We start from the raw sequence: 18,783 nt of genomic DNA on the forward strand, positions 1-18,783 counted from the left end.
GAGTCTTCAATCAAAGCAACCCTGAGATTTTACCTCATACCAGTCATAATGGCTAAGACCAACAACTCAGGTAAGAGCAGATGCTGGTGAGGATGTGGAGAAAGAACACTTATCTATTGTTGGTGGGATCGCAAGCTGGTTCAACCACTCTGGAAATCAGTCTGGAGGTTTCTCTGAAAATTGGGCATAGTACTACCTGCAGAAACAGCTATACAACTACTGGGAATATACCCAAAAGAGGTTCCAACATACAGTAAGGACACATGCTCCATCATGTTCATAGCAGCCTTATTTATAATAGCAAAAAGCTGGAAAGTACCCAGATGTCCTTCAACAGAGGAATGGATACAGAAAATGTGGTACATTTACACAATCGAGTACTACTCAGCTACTAAAAACAATGACTTCATGAAATTCTTAACCAAATGCATGGAACTAGAAAATATCATCCTGAGTGAAGCAACCCAATCACAAAAGAACATACATGACAAGCACTCATTGATAATTGGATATTAGACCCAAAGCTCAGAATAACTGAGATGCAATGCAATGACCATATGAAGCTGTAGAAGAAGAAAGACCAAAGTGTGGATACTTTAGTCCTTCTTAAAAGGGGAAACAAAATACTCACAGGAGAAAATATAAAGACAAAGTATGAAGTAGAACATGAAGGAAAGGCCATCCCGAAACTGCCCCCCACCAACCTAGCCAATATTGTGGAAGCCAAAATGTACATGCTGACAGAAGCCTGATCTAGCTATCTCCTGAGAGGCTTTGCCAGAGTCTGACAAATACAGAGGCAGATGCTCAGAGCCAACCATAGAACTGAGAATGGGGCCCCAGTGGAGGAGTTAAAGGAATGGAGGATCTGAATAGGTTCGCAAACCTATAGGAGGGTCCCAACATTTATAAAACCCCTGAAAAGTCCCCAAAATTTCAAACATCAGACAATTTGAAAATTATATGCAGCTGTCAAATCACACCCTTGCTATATAGTATGAGGCAAATCATAAACAGCTGTGGGGGACAGTCTGAAGCAGCACCATATTGAAACACTTGGGATTAAAATGAATTTGCATTCTTATTTCTGTGTTATAAAAGAAGCCAAAATTCTCACTGCAAATTTTGTCACAGTACTACTTATTGTAAAGTTTGTCTCTATTTCACAGATGGTTTTTTTTTTATTAATATAATTTATCATTTCAGAATACGTGCTTCATTTAGCATCAAATTAATTTAGTTTTTTTCCTATGGCATTTGAGTTATTGCCTATTGTATTTTCAGAAACTTTGAGGTAGCTGCTAAATATTAGGTAGGCTTGGTTGCAATATGGTTTAACTTTTCCTATGGCTGAACTGGAATTGTGAATTTTATGACAATATTATTGAACTAAAATAATTTATTAAACTGTAGAAATTATTAACATTTTGCTAATGTCTAACTATGTTAATGGATGAGTACAGCGTTCAGTTTTCTCACCTCGTTTAATTGTGTACTTTGTACTCTAATCCTTGAAGATTAGTGAGTAAAATGTAACTTACTCGAGTCGCTAAAAAAAATCAAAAAAAAAAAAAAATCCCAAATTTATTTGTATCCTTATGTGTGGAGATTTCAAATAGAGTTCTAAGCAATTACAAACAAATTAATTACCTTTTGGAAATATGTGAAGGTTCAATAGAAAATGTAGCTTTCTTTAGATGATTCTGAATTCTAAGTAATGCTAACAAAGACTATAAGTAGTGTTGAATAACAGGTCAAAAGTCTAGAGAATAACAAGAACTTGATTTTTACAGCAAATAAACTATTTCCTAAGTGTCAGTCACCTTTGAAAGCCAAATCAATTCCTACAGAATGTGAGAATACATTTAGTATCCAAAGCAGTACTTTATTCCTGAGGTCTAAAATTATTGTTTGGTTCAAGGTGGAAAAGTGTCTAATTTGCTTTCAGATAGTGGCTTGCTCTTAAGAAGAACAAGTTCTATTTCAAAGATATTTGTGTTGCATTAGGCAGCAATTCTCAAATTATGGGTTACAGTCACTTGATATGTGCTAAGAAAGAAAGTTTCTTAGTATAATAGAAATGTAGACACAAACATATGCACATTATGAAAAAATTAAATGCCTACCAAAGAATGCAAGGATAACTTTCCATTCCCACAGTAGGATTACTAAGAGATTTTTTTTCCCCTTTGCTTCTGATATCCCACCATCTGTACTGTATCCCAAACATGCATGAATGGTCTATTCCAGTTTGAAGTTTTTAAGATATTATAACTCAAAATTGATGGCAGCACTGGTAACATTTCATCAACTTTCATTACTAGGCCATAGACATCAAATTTTATTAATGAACTCATTCAAAGTGATGTTTTGTTTCTTCTTGGTTTATTATCTTATTGGTTTTGTTTTATTGTAGTTCCTCATATCTGAGCCAACAAAGAATCTCAGGCCTAAACATCTTTCATTAGATATTTTGTGTCCATAGAATAGTACAGTACAAAATGACATGGAATATATGAATTTATGGTAAATTCTTAATATTTTCCCTTATTTGTGCACTAATATCTCATACCTTTTGTTCTTTTCCCAATATAATATATCATGCATTGCAGTGAATATTTCTAATTACTTATTTTGTCTTTCATTTCTCTTCTGCAAGCTCAACAATTACTTTCTTATAGCAGGTATATATTTTACTACCCTAATCATTTGTTCTTTCATAACTATCTTTCCTTTAGAAAAAGTCTGCATTCTTGGTTTTGTTCTAAATGTCTAGAATTTAACTCCTAATATGATATATTCATCAGAAATATTGCCATATCATTATATCTTTAGTTAATTTCCAAAAGTAGACTTCTTTTTAAAACTAAAGCAATTACATTTCCTCCCAGCTTTGTTATTTTAACTTAAACAAGACTATTTAAACCAATTATAGGAGCAACTAGGGACCTGAGGCCTAAACCGTGACACTCCCTATATCTGCTACTGAGAGATTTGGCATTAGAGACCATAGCCAACACGAAGTAAGATTTTTAGGTACTTAAGACTCAGCAATGTTTTGTTTCTTTGTTACTGGTACGAAGGATTTAAAAGCAATGTCTAGCAAAATGAACACAATTAAATCACAGAATGAATTTGAACATGATGTGGCTAGCTATTTAATATAATCACTAATACCCCCATCAAACTAGCTCACTATCATGCCTACAAGAATAAAATTTCCACTTTTGGTTTCTTTGAATGACTCCAGATTTAAGACCCTGGTGAGAGTGGGATTGCTCATTTCATGATGTACTGTGCATGCAGGTTACCAAAACTTGACTTAAGCAAATATTTGCTTTCAGATTATTGGTGTCAGAGGTTAATGCTCTTAGTTATCATCACAGTGTGGCAGATTTCCAGAGATTTCAATAAATCAACCCAGAGTGGAGACAGATATAACAGTCTGTTTAGTCAGGATTTTAGCTAAGTTTTCTTTCTTTTCAAGTCAGTATTGGGGATTTCTAGTGAAAACAAAACCAAACAAAAACTAACAGACAAAACACAAAAGCAAAATACTCTTAGACTGACACATTAGTTACACATTAATTAGCAAGTACAAATACTTTTAGCTATGTACTTTTTGTTTTATGTATATGAGCGTCTGCCTGAAAGTGTGTATGTGCACCATGTGCATTCACTGTTTCCATGGAAGCCATGGCAACTAAAGCTTTTTTTTTTCAGATCCTTTTTACAAGAATAAAAACAAAATGGAGACACAATGCCATTTGTAACTACTCATAGGCTGCCCTTTTATAAGCTACACAATTAGGTAATGTAAATGCAGTCATTTATATTCAATTTCTTATTTTTCTATAATAATGCATTCTTTTACTACAATCATGTTTTTTTTTCTGAACCAGCAGAGGCTCTTGTTGCTCTCATGAAGAAGAAGAAGAAGAAGAAGAAGAAGAAGAAGGAGGAGGAGGAGGAGGAGGAGGAGGAGGAGGAGGAGGAGGAGGAGGAGGAGGAGATGAAGAAGAAGAAGAAGAAGAAGAAGAAGAAGAAGGAGGAGGAGGAGGAGGAGGAGGAGGAGGAGGAGGAGGAGGAGGAGGAGGAGGAGGAGGAGGAAGAAGAAGAAGAAGAAGAAGAAGAAGAAGAAGAAGAAGAAGAAGAAGAAGAAGAAGAAGAAGAAGAAGAAGAAGAGAAGAACATGGGAGAGAAACAATAAACACTAAAAACTTTTGGAATACTAATATGAATTTCTTCCACTCAGGCATATTTAAAACTTATAAATAGGTGAAAAAATTAAATGTCACTATGTAATAGGGGTGATAATGCCCATCTAGACATCTAGTGCCAGAGAGGAATTGCATCTTATTGAGCCATGGGCCAAAGAGAATCCTTAAACAATATAGTGTATTGCCAGAGCTTGTTACTCTACATAACCTGATGGTAAGGTCCTAGTCCTGATGATACAACTTACATATGTTGATCTAGATGTTGAACTCTCAGCTACTTTTCCATCACAATATTTGCTTGTGTGCCATCATGCTTCCTGACATGACAAAATGGACCTCTGAAAGTAAGCCAGCCCCAGTTAAATATTTATTTATGAGAGTTGCCATGGTCATGGTATATCTTCACAGCAAAATAACATTAACTGAGACAAATTTGGAATGAAAAAAGAAGGACTAATTTTTGTGAAAAAGGGGACATCTAACAACATCCAGTCAATGCAGAGATTATGGAAAAAAACGATGAATAAAATTAAGGGACAATAGCATATGCAATTGTTATAACTAAACCTATCATTTTGTATTAAAAGTCAATATGAGCACTGGAGAGAAGGCTGAGTCAGCAATGTTCTTGCTAAACAAAGAAAAAGATCTGCATTTGAATCCTTGGATCCCACATATTAACCAGGCATGGTCATGTGTGTCATAACAGTAGTGCTGGTGGTATGAAAGTTGCTGGCTAGGCATTCTAGCAAATGCCTGAACTCAGAATTGTTCTTGGATTATAATTTTTTGATGCTCTCAGGGGAAGCTGGTAGGAGTGAGTTTACTTCAGATTATTCACTAGAACTGTAACTGGTGTTACAAACAAGTAACTGGTGTTACTTGTTTGTATGCATTTTTTAAAAAACATATTTTGACCTTGTCTAACACATGAAGCATGTCTCTGTGATAGTGTGCTTTACTCTAAGAGTATGCATTGGATAATGCTGTAAATAGAGTTGGCTAATACATAAGACTTTCTTTCCCCTACCCTATTCATTAGCTCCCTTCTATCAGTTTCCATTGCATTTAGAATGATAAAGACATCTGGTCTTACCATCTGTGTTTTTATAGCTGACTTTTAAGATGGACATTAAGTTGTAAGAGTTTGCATAAGAATCTTCCTGATAAGCTCAAATATTTGAGTACTTGATCCCCAGTTAATGGAACTGATTATGAGGGATTAGGAAGCATGGTCTTATTGGAAAAAGGTATGTTAGTGGGGAGCTGGGGAGCCTTTTGAGCTTTCGAAATACTTGCCATTCCCAGTGCTCATTCCCTCCCTCCCTCCCTCCCTCCCTCCCTCCCTCCCTCTCTCTCTCTCTCTCTCTCTCTCTCTCTCTCTCTCTCTCTCTCTCTCTCTCTCTCTCTCCTCTCCCAGGAAAAGACCTTCCCTTGTGCCACCATGCATTTTCTTGTTATCATGGACTCTGTCGTCTGAAAACTATAATTCTGGCCCCGAATTAAACACCTCCTTTTATAAATTATCTCTGTAATAGTACCTTATCATAGTAATAGAAAAGTAGCCATGACAAACATACATTAGTCAAATATACATTTCATTTTACAGAAATGTTGGCATGTAAGGCACTGTCTTTGTTTAAAATGTTTAAGAGTTTTATCTCATCTCATGTATAATGATAAGATAAGATATCTCTTTTATCCTCAGCTATGGTTTATTCTATTCTTGGTTAGACTGATTTACAAAGACTTGATATTCATGTGGGAAACAAATTAATCACATTACAGCATTTGGGAAAGGCAAAATCAGCGGTGGGGTGGTGGCTGTGTGTGTGTGTATGTAGCCTTAATGACAGAAAGCTAATCATTGAGTTCAAAGCCTTATATTGGAAGGAAAACAGTTTCAAAAGAGCTGATAACAAAACCATTGCCATACTAAAGACTATGGTAGAAATCAGAGAATGAATAAATACAGAACAATTATGTATGGAAAGCAAAAGACATAAAGAGAAATAGTAATTATATTATGAAACAGAAAAAAAGGAGTGTTAGAAAATATACAGGGAAGTTTAAATATTGACATTGAAATTGTATTACATGCCTCATAAATAATTATAATTATAATGTAAATGTTGATCTTTTAATAAATATTCAAAATAATTACTTTATTTAAAGTGAGATCTTCTTGAAAAGTGGATTGTGTATTGCAGATGCTAGTGTTTTAAACAAAGTTAAACTGCATTTTCATTTTCTTTCATTTGAAAGGAAAAGATGCATTGCACGTGTAAGCCAATAGGAGGACATTAGACCCTTATACTAGGATTACTGAATATCAGGTCTGAATCAAGTAAATAAAATGAGGCGGTCCAACTATCTCATTGATATACCTATAATTTAACTACATTTGAGTTATCTTGAGTGAGAAATAGAAGTTATGAACCTGCTTCAGGGAGGACATTTCCGAACAACCCCATGGAAAGGAAATGATGATGAGGTAGGGCACATAGATAGCATTCATAGCTTAGAAGAGTCTTTCCCCAACTATCACCTAGAGTAGGCAGCATGAGTATCTGGGTCTACTGACAGCAGAACTTATTTGGGAAGAAAATTGCTTATTAACAAGAAATTTATTAAGTATCTAATTGCCTATCAAGAAAAGAATGGAACTATCCTTTATTTCTTTCCTCTTTCCCATAAAATAAACACAATGAAATAGGATTAAAGGGGGAGATGAAAGTGTACATTCTTTGATTTCATTTAATTAAACTAAAATAACAAGGGAGCTTTGGCATTAGTTAATTATCACAGTAATTTTTCACCTCTCAGGACAGTAACAGGTTGGGACACAAGGAGCCCTCTGTAGTGCTAGGAAACAGCCTGCTTACTTCTGTATATTGGTTCTGTTGATCATCCAGTTGAACACTTGCTATTGGTGGATGTTTTCATATGTGAGTTTTTCTTCAATAGGATGATTCTCAAATAATCTCAAAATGAGTATTTCAATATCCTTTCTCTCTGGACACACATTTTGGAGGACAATGAGCCCAGTATTAGATGGATGTATTAAAGAGGAATGGAACTGAACAACTTACTGATTACTATGATTTCTCAGCAGTCTATGGTTACTGCTGAGGTTAAGTGTTGACCAATAGTTTGGTGGGTTTGCTTTTTATTCATAAGTGTTTTATGGTTGACAGGACAAAATTGAAGAGCAGAAACTCTGATAAATTACTGTCTGAACCTCTGGACTCCTCTCTTTCCTATGTCTTCTATATCCTATGTCATAAGCAAAAGAAGAATTTATGGAAGTGTGATCTGAGATATATGTTCCAGAAGGCAACTCTTCAGGTACAATAAAAGGTGGAAAAGAGTACCTTGGTATAAAACACATAAAACTATAAAAATCCAGTACCTAGCAAAAGGCTACATTTCCAAATACTTCAATACACATACCAGTTACAAATGAAACATGGTTACTTACTTGATATTTTTACAGTAACCAGACTATCCTGAGACAGTTGAACTAAAGGGGGTGCTTGCAAATCAACAAAGTGCCAGAACTGATTAGAAGTTTAAAATAATCACATAGCTGTGGTTTTAAGTGGTGAACAATTTTGAGTCTACTCTTGGATTCCAGACTTTTTCTTCCTCTGGGCATATGTTTTTTCTCAGTTACCTCTGTTTCAAAGATACTTTCCTAAATTAAGATGCCACAGTGGAACTGTCAGCAGCTGGAAATGTGTATTTAATCGTTCTTCTAGGAGAGAAAATATGCTGCACCCATCCCATTGGGACCATTGGCTTGTGTAGCGGAATGGTTGACCGCACTTAATGGTGTGATTTGTGTTGGTAGAACAGCTTTGTTGTTGTTGATGTTGATTTGTGTGTATGTGTGTGTGCGAGCACATGTGGGTGCAGAGATAATTGTTTCATACAATTACATCCAAAATCTTGTGCAGTTAGCTGTTTTCTTGGCAACCAAGAATCAGTCTATACCCTTTTACTTTAATTTTGAGAATTCAATGTGGTTTTTACCCATTAAATAAAATGTTTAATCGGAATAACATCTAAGCGATAAACTAATGGGTTTTCTTGGTTTTATTTTAATGCTTGGAGCAAAGGAGTATAAATGCATATTAAATTCACAAGTACTAATTTTCACCTTTCTTTTTATTCATATTTTCTTTTGTTTTTCATGTGTGTGAATTCTTGTAAGTTTCTTATTCTAAAGCTTTGTTTCACTAAAATCAAGTGTGCCAATAATAGCTAGAAATGGTGATTTTTATGCAATAGTATTTCAGATGATTTATGTTTTATCTGATACTATGGTTTATGAACCTATTGCATAGACTTATAAAGCATCTTTTCAGATTATCTACAGAACAAACTGATCATAATTTGACATTAAACTTATTTACTGCACCAATCTTAAAAATACATCTTGAATTATAGCTTAATATTTTACTTCAAAACTACATAAAATTATGAAAATATGAATCTTTCAAAGTTGTGGAATATATTTATATACTCACTGCTATTCAAGAAACAATTTTACAAAAATATGAATGTATTTAAATGTGCATAAATATATAAAAGTCATCCAAGTTCTCTATTGGAATATAATTGTAATTTTCACAGGAAATGATTCAATAAACAAAAATGTATTATAGTTTCAGTTTCATTTTTAAAAATCAAGATCATCACTTTTCAATATCAAATAAGTGCTGAAAACACATTTGGTTTTATCTTCTAGAATATTCAAGTCTGATCAGAATCAGTCATGTATATTACAACCACATCTAATTACAAAGTCTGATTTACTCTGTATGGTTTAGGGTTGTGGGTTGGGTGTAGTAGGTTAAGACTGTTGCTTTAATGTCTATATGGAATAAATTTTCTGCATAGATGGTTCCTTCTAACTACACAATCTCTAACGTAGAAAATCCTGTTTAAACAGCTACAATTGCTCATAAGTTCTCTAGGTTGTTATAGTGTTTGTTTCTTCCCACATCTGACAGAGAGAACAAATAGCTCAAGATTACAAGGTAAATATCAGTATATAAAACAATTTCTCTGTGTTTCTTTGTCAAACTCTTGATGTTATTTTATTTTATTAAGCCATAAATTTTGTGGTTTATTAGCCAAGTGCTTATATCTCTCTGGAACACTTCTCACAGCTGATTATATAGACTTATTTTATTGTTATTAGTTCATAAAACTTTTAACATATTCATAGCAGAGGCTTTAACGTATCTGTCTGTGTGTCTGTCTATGTATGTGTGTGTGTGTGTGTGTGTGTGTGTGTGTGTGTGTGTGTGTGTGTGTGTGTGTATGTACAGCTAGTACTCACTCTGTGTTCAAATCTGGCTTTGAACTCATTATTCTCATGGCTCCTAAAGTGCTAGGGTGGCAGATGTATTATAAGATATTAGTAATTTTGTATATTTTCCATATTTTTGTATAATTTGAAAAGTGAGCTATATTTTATATTAAAATATACCTACTGACAAACTGAAATCAGTGTCAAATAATTTAAAAGGAAGCTTAGAATATTACAAACATACCATGCAAGTAATGTTACTTTTACCAAAAACAATTTTGCTTATACCAAAGAAAGTAATATATTTGTGTATTGACTAGTCTACTAGTCAGGCTTCTCTAGAGGAAGAGAACTCAGGGTTAGGGTTAGGTGATTCAAGTATTCCAACAATAGTAGTCTACCAAGAATCCCATAGCTGTTCAGTTCATGAGGTTGGATGTTGAAGCTGGTCTTCAGTAGTCAGTATACACTGAATCTGATGGAAGACAGTCTTGAATGCAGTGACCCTGAAGACAGCTTCCTGAACATAACACCAATAGCACAAGCACTAAAATCTGTAATTAATAAATGACACCTCATAAAAATAAAAAGCTCCTCTAAAGCAAAGAGCACCATCAATAGAACAAAATGACTGCTTACGGAATGAGAAAAAATTTTCACCTCTGACAGTGGGATACTTCCTAAATATATTAAGAAGAACTCAAAAACTTGACTTCTACACACCAAACAATCTATTTTAAAACTGGGGTACAAATGTAAGCAGAAAATTCTCAACAGAGGAATCTGTAATGGAATAGAAACAGTTAAAGAAATGATCAACATTCTTACCTATCAGGAAAATGGTAATAAAAACAATTCTGGGACTTCATCTTAAACATATGAGAGTGGCTAAGATAAAAAAAAAACTCAAGTGATAACTCATACTTGCAAGAATTTGGAGTGGTGGGAACACTCCTCCATTGTTTGTGGAAGTAAAAACTTGTACACATACTTTGGAAAATAATATGGTAGTTTTAAGAGTCAATCTACCTCAAGGTCTAGCTATACCACTCTTTGATTTATTTTTAGTTTTATTCTTTAATCCATTTTTTACAGTACAGTCTTCATGCCCCTCTCAGATTTTCCCCCACCACTCCCCATCCCATACCTCACCCCTCTGTATTCTCCAAGAGAAAGTCTCCACCCCAGCAACCCTAAAACCAACAGACTTCCCCATTCCCTGAGGCCACAAATCTCTCCACGGTTAAGTGCATCTTCTCTCACTGAGGTTAGACCAGGCAGTCCTCTGCTGTATATGTGTCAGGGGTATCATATCCGCTATGTATGCTGTCTGGTTGGTGGCTCAGTATCTTAGAGATCTCGGGATCCAGGTCAATTGAGACTGATAGTCTTTTCATGGAACTACCCTCCACCTCAGCTTCTTCTAGCTTTTCTTCAATTCAACCACAGGGATCCCCTACTTTTCTGTTTATTGTTTGGGTGCTAGTATCTGCATATTACTCTTTTAGGTGCTTGTTGGGCCTTGCAGAAGGCACCCATTCTAGGCTTCTGTCTGCAAACACACCATAGCATCAACAATACTGTCAGGTCCCAGGGCCTCCCTTGAGGTGGGTCCCAATTTGGGCTTCTCACTGGACCTCCTTTCTATCAGGCTCTTCTCCATTTTTGTTCCTGTAGTTCCTTCAGACAGGAACAATTTTGGGTCATTGCTTTTGGCTGTGGGATGCTAACCCCATTCATCCACTTGATGTCTTGTCTCTCCATTGGAGTTATACTCGACAACTTTCCTCTCCCCACTATAAGGCATTTTATCTAAGGTCTCCCCTTTGAGTCCAGAGAGTATCTCAACTCCCAGTCTCTTTTATATTCTGGAAGATTGTCTCCCACCATCTCCTACCTCCAAGGTTGCCTCTTTCCATTCTTTCTGCTGGTCCTCTGGGCTTCAGTCCTGTTACCCCCCCTCAATACCTGAATAACATCATTAAGTCTGGAGGAAAATGGATGGAATTAGAAAAAAAATCATCCTGAATATGGTAATCCCATACCCAGAAAGACAAATTTAGTATTATATACTAACTTATAAGTGATATTAGGTAGAGAGAATATTCACACTAAAACCCAGATAGGCTAAGTAATAAGTGAGGTTCAAGGGGGAAACAGATGTGTCTCACTGGGAAGAAACAATAAAATAGAATTTACAAGTAGACTGGAGTTAGTTGGGGATGGAGCTGGAGGGATCATTTTGGCCTTATCGGCAGATGGAAGAATAGTACTGGGACAGACAACTGGAACCATTGGTACAGGGCATCTATATGATAAGCTAGAAACCTAGTGTAAAGGAAACTTATAGGATTCTATGAGGGTGACTCTAAGGAGGTATTCTAGCAATGAGGAATCAACAGCCTGAACTGGCCATCTTCAGTCTCAAGGCAAAGCTTCCCGTGGAGGCACTGAAACACAAGCACAGCCACAAAACCTTTAACCTACATCTTTTTGTTTCTGTACAATGCACTAGGGTAAAGAGAGTGCAGTAATTGTGAGAGCGGCAAACCTATGACTTGGTCCATCTAAAATTCACTGTCAATAGGACAAAACAACAACCAACAACTCGAGAAAGATCTTTACCAATACTACATCTGATAGAGGGCTAATATCTGATATATACAAAAAACTCAAGAAGTTAGATTCCGAGAATCAAACAATCCTATTAATAATGGGGTACAGAGATAAACAAAGAATTCTCAACTGAGGAGTGTCAAATGGCTGTGAAGCATCTAAAGAATTGTTTAACATCTCTAATCATCAGGGAAATACAAATCAAAAAAATCATGAGAGTCTACCTCATATGAGTCAGAATGGCTAAGATCAAACACTCAGTTGACAGAAGATGCTGTCAAGGATGTAGAGAAAGAATACTCCTCCATTGTTCGGGAATTGCAAGCTGGTACAACCACTCTGGAAATCAGTCTGGCGTTTTCTCAGAAAACTGGACATAGTACTACCAGAGGACCCAGCTAAACCTGGGTACATACCCAAAAGATACTCCAACATATATCAAGGACACATGTTCCAATATGTTCATAACAGCCTTATTTATAATAGCCAGAAGCAGGAAAGAACCCAGATGTCTTTCAGCAGAGGAATGGATACAAGAAAATGTGGTATATTTTCACAGTGGAGTACTTCTAAGCTGCTAAAACCAATGGCTTCATAAAATTTTTAGACAAATGGCTGGAACTAAAAAATACTGATTAATGTACCCCAATAACAAAAGAACACACATGCTATGTTCTTTTAATAAGTGGATATTAGCTCCAAAGCCCAGAATACCAAAGATACAATTCACAGACCATATGAAGCTCAAGAAGAAGGAAGACCAAAATAGAATGCTTCAGTCCTTCTTAAAAGGGGGAAAATACTCACTGGAGAAAATACAGGTACAAAGAGTGAAGCAGAGACTGAAGAAAAGGCCATCCAGAGACTGCCCCATCTGTGGATCCATCTCATATGCAGCCACCATACCAACCTGATGCTAAGAATTTCTTGTAATAGGAGCTTGATATAAATGTTTCCTGAGAGGCTCTGCTGGAGTCTTACTGATATAGAGGAAGATACATTCAGCTAACCATTGGACTGAGCACAAGGACCACAAAGAAGAAGTTAAAGAAAGGACTGAAGGAGCTAAAGGAGTTTTCAACTCTATAGGAAGGACAACAATATCAACCAACCAGACCCACAGAGCTCTCAGGGACTAAACTATCATCCAGAGAGTACACATGGAGGGACCCACCAGCTCCAGCTCTATATGTAAAAATAAGCGATCTATGCCACGAGAAGAAGCTCACATCGACTACCTAAAGTGTCAGAAATAGATATCCCAGAGACTTAGGATAGAACCAAATATGACTTGTAAAATAAGTATATAACTATGTAAGAAAATAACTAATGTCAATGAAATTAGGCTTAATGATATGTGGTACTCACAGGTTGGTGCCTAGCTCACTTGTCATTAGACAGGCTTATTCAAGCAAATGATATGAGTAGATGCAGAAACCCACAGCCTAACATAAGGCAGAGCTCAGGGAATTGTGTGAAAAAGAAGGAGGAAGGTTTATAGAAGCTAGAGGGGTCAAGGTTAAAATCCACTGAATCTGCTAACCAGGGCTCCCAGGACTCACAGAAACTGACCTGATGGCCAGGAAGCCTATATGGTCTGACCTAGGTCCTCTGCATATATGTTATGGTGTTTCTTGTAGGAAACCTTAAAGAGGAAGTGGGGGTTCAGTCTGAGTCTTTTGCTTGCTTTTATGATTCTTTTTCCCCACTCCTGGATTGCCTTTCTAGCCTTAATATGAGCAAAGGTGCCTAGTCTGACAAACACTTGATATGGCATCTCTGGTTGATAATTTTGGGTGGCCTTCCAATTTTGGGGAGAGAGTAGATCTGGAGGAAAGGAAATGTGTGGGAGGAGGGACCCAAAGAACAATGGGCAGAAGAACTATTACTGTGATGTGATATATGAGAAAAATAAATTTAAAAAGGAAAGAAATGAAAACAACCTGACAATTCCTCAAATGTTTAAGCAGGCTACTTACATAGTTCCTCAGATTTACAACTTCTGTATATGTTTACAGGAGAAATGAAGCATATAGAGATTTTAAAAGTAGGTCTTCCCTCAGGATGGCCTTTCCTTCCAGGGAACCATCCCACTTGCAAACACCAAGCCCAGACACTGTTACTAGTGCCAAACAGCACTTGCTGACAGGAGCCTGATACAGCTGTCTCCTGAAAGGCTCTTCTAGAGCCTGATCAATACAGATGCAAATGCTCACAGCCAATAATCAGGCTGAAAACAGAGACCCCAGTGGAGAAAGTAGGGCAAGGACTGAAGGAGCTGAAGGGGTTTACCACTCAATTGGAAGAACAACAATATCAACAAACCAGACTCCACAAAACTCCCAGGGAGTAATCCATCAACCAAAGAGTACACATGGAGGGAGCCATGACATCAGCTGCCTATGTAGCAGAGGATCTCCTTATTGGGGGAAGAGAGGGGAAGCCCTTGGTCCTGTGCAGGCTCAATGACCCAGGGGAATGCTAGGGTGCTGAGGCAGGAATGAGTGGGCAGGTAGGGGGACACATTTATAGAGGCAGAGGGAGAGGGAGGGAATAGGCTATTTTTAGTGGGAAAACTCAGAAGCAGGATAATATTTGAAATGTCAACAAATAAAATAACCAATAAAAATTAAAAAGTGGGTCTTCTTAAGAAAAATGGATGCATCTAGAGAATATCATCCTGAGTGAGATAACCCAGTCACAAAAGAACAGACATAATATGTAGTCACTGATAATTGGATACTAACCCCAGAAAGCTCTAAACACCCCAGAAACAACTCACAGACTATATGAACTTTAAGAAAAAATATGAAAACCATTATGCTTAATCTTTACACACCAAGATAACTTTGACTAATTCCAGGTTACATCTTGTTTTAAATGTACTTTATGCTCATTGTAACTAGTAAGATCTTAATACACATTATCAAGCCTTTAAAATTCCAAGTACTGACAAAAATGTATTTGTATACATTTATGAAAAAATGCTTAAAATCAGTACATTTATCTTTGTTTTTTAAAACAAAGTTGTTCAATTTAAAAAAAAAAAAGTGGGTCTTCTCATTTCAAATGATTTAATGAGGAAGAAAATCAGCCCCTCACAAGAGTACCCACACTCTTGGGTTCAGTTAATTCTACATGCAGTTCAATTCGGCACTCAAAGTTATCTATCCTGACTGGGAAGGAGTCTACAAAGATCAGAAGTACACAAACCTCATAAAATATTTATGATTTTGAAACTACAACATGGTTATTTTTATTATTTTATTTGTTAGATTTTTAAAACTTTGTTTTTATATTTTGCATGTGTGGAGGTGTTTTAACCCCATGTGTGTCTGTGTCATGTATAGTGGGTGTTGGGTTTCCCGGGACTTGTGCTACATATGGTTGTGAGCCACCTTGTGGGTGATAGAAATTAAACTCTGTCGTCTGGAAAGGCAGTCTGTACTCTGAACTGCTGAGCCATCTCTCCAGCCCCTTAGCAGAATTCTTAATGTCAATTTTCTTCTGATTTTAAAAATACACATTTTTTTTTTGCTTTGCTTTTGCTTCTTTTATACTCAGTTGATAACCTCATATTAAGGAGGTGATAAAGTCTTTAAAAGAAGCCTAACTCAAGTAGCTAAAGCTGCTTCTAATTCTCTCAATTTCTACATTTTTTTGAATTACTCTCTGCTCTCTTCCATGTTAATATACCTGGATTGAGTGCAATACCAGTGGAAATTAATTTTCTTTGTCTTTTGAAGCTTAGTGTTATAGTCAAGTCTCTTGACACAGGTACTATGAGGCTCTGAAAATGTCAGTTACGCACTGTGCTATACGGTAGGTTCATTTTGACCTACTTAACTGTGCTGAAATGATTTTCTTTTCATCATACGAACGTTTTAGGCCAAAGGTTAAAACAATAGAGAAGTTGAAAGCATTATTAAATATATATTTTGTTCTTCTATACTTTTGAAAGGGTCATCTTTGCAGACACTCAGGAACAAATGTTAGTGAGTGTTTTCAAAGCACACATAAAATTTCAGCTTTGCTTATTTAACATCTAACTGTAACCCTCTGTAAAATAACTATGAAAAGAAAGACTTAATATAACTACAATATTAGTGGATTATTATTAAGCATATCTGACATCTCTCTTTAACAATTCTTACAGTTGACTGTATAAATGTCTTCAATCATTATCCAAATATTATATTTTTACTTTAAAACAGTTTTCTAATTTGATAGAATTAAATATAATTGATGTCATATTTAATCTTCTATACTTCCAACAGTCACTAGACTTTTATTATTTTATTATTTCATTATTTTCCTCCTTTACATATTGCATATAACATAAAAAAGGAAGTGCTAATTCTGACAACAGCTACTAAAAAATGCTATGCTAAAGTAAGGAGGCCTAGGATTCTATTTGTTATTTCCAAAACCTGTCTCTCTGGTATTCTCTGAAAACCAGAATGACCTGAAAGCAGATAGGGTTGGTATTTCTTTATGTGAGGCCATACTTCTTAAGATAGCAGTATCTTTTTCAGGTTAAATTTCTGAAGATAATATTATCCTAACATAGTTTAATAAATGAAGCTGTCTTTATATTATTATTATTATTATTATTATCTTTATTATTATAGCATTAATAAATCACTTTAATTAAAATTAGTTAAATGATTAATTTAATAATAATAATAATAATAATAATAATAATAATAATAATAATAATAATAATAGTAATAATACAATGGTATGATGTCTAATATAGGAAATGACAGAAACTTAAAAGGCAGACCTGGAAACCAAAAGTCTGAGAAAAAGCGCAGCTATCAACTGATTCTACGACTGTAAACACAGCCAAAATTAGGGGATAATTTCTCCCTTCAGTAGTACAATGAATGTGACAAGCAAAATGAAAAAATTTTGAGACTTCCATTAGTGATTTAAAATAAACAAGGCTGACACCTTTTCTTTTTTAAATTTATTGAATATACTCTGTATTTACAATTCCAATGTTATACCCTTACCCACCCCACTTCCCTTCCTCCACCCCTCAACTTGAATCCTTAAAGGTGCTTCCTCTCCCATTCACCCTCTCCACCTGGCTGGTGGATGATGTTGTTCTTCCCATCAGCTCTTTCAGTCCTTTCTCTAGCCCTTTCATTGAGGTCTTTCTCTTCAATCTAATGTTTAGCTGCAAGCATCCTCATCTGTATCTATATGACTCTGGGAGTGCCTCTGAAGAGACATCCATATCTGGTTCCTGTTAGTAAAATCATGTTGGCAACAGCAATAGTGCTTGGGTTTGGTGGCTGCATATGGGGTGGATCTCCAGGCAAGACAGTTTCTGTAGATCTTTTCTTCAACTCCTGCTCTTTTGTCCTTGTATTTCCTCCCTTGCTTTCTTCTCCTTTCTTAGAAGGACTGAAGTATACACATTCTGGTCTTCCTTTTCTTTGAACGTCATAAGTTCTGTGAATGGTATCTTAGGCATTTCAAACTTCTGGGGCCTGGGGGAGGGTAGTATCTGGTTATAAGTGAGTCCATATCATGAGGGTTCTTTTGTGACTGGTTTACTTCATTCAGGATGATAGCTTCAAGTTCTAGCTATTTGCTTAGCAATTTCATAAACTCAGTGTTTTTAATATCTAAGTAGTACTCCATAGTCTATATGTACACCATTTCTGTATCCATTCTTCTGTTGAAAGACATCTGGGTTCTTTACAGCTTCTGGCTATTATAAGTAAGGCTGCTATGATCATGATGCAGCATGTGCCTTTGTTAGATGTTGAAGCTACTTTTCGGTATATGGCCAGGAGTGGTATAGCTGGGTCCTCAGGTAGTACTATGTCCAATTTTCTGAGGAACTGTCAGATTTCCAGCATGACTATACCAGTTTACAATCCTACCAACCATGGAAAAGTGTTCCCCTTTCTCCACATCCTTGCCAGCATCTGCTGTCACCTGAGTTTTTGATCTTACACATTCTGTCTGTTGTGAGGTGGAATCTTAGGGTTGTTTTGATTTGCATTTCCCTGATGAATAGGGATGTTGAGCATTTCTTTAGGTGCTTCTCAGCCATTCAATATTCCACAGCTGAGAAGTCTCTGTGTAACTTTATACCCTGAAGGATCTGAAGGACAAGAACTTCAAGTCTCTTAAGAAAGAAATTGATAACCTCAGAAGATGGAAAATTCTCCTATGCTCATGTATTGGGAGGATCAACTTTGTAAAAATGGCCATCTTGCCTAATGCAATCTACAAATTCAATGCAATCCCCATCAAAATTCCAATTCAATTCTTCACAGAGTTAGAAAGAACAATTTGCAAATTCATTTGGAATAAGAAGAAAAAAAAAACAGGATAACAAAAACATTCTCAACACAACACAACAACAACAAAAAAAAAAAAAAAAAAAAACGTGTGGGAATCACCATCCCTTACCTCAAGCTGTATTACACATCAGTTGTGATAAAAACAGCCCTGTTTTGGTACAGAGACAGGCAGATAGACCAATGGAATAGAATTGAAGATCCAGAAATGAACCCACGCACCTATGGTCACTGGATCTCTGACAAAAAAGCTAAAATCATTCAATGGAAAAAGGGCAGACTATTAAATAAATGGTGCTGCTTC

The sequence above is a fragment of the Micromys minutus genome (assembly GCF_963924665.1).
Source record: "Micromys minutus genome assembly, chromosome: 5".
Classification (NCBI taxonomy): Eukaryota; Metazoa; Chordata; class Mammalia; order Rodentia; family Muridae; genus Micromys; species Micromys minutus.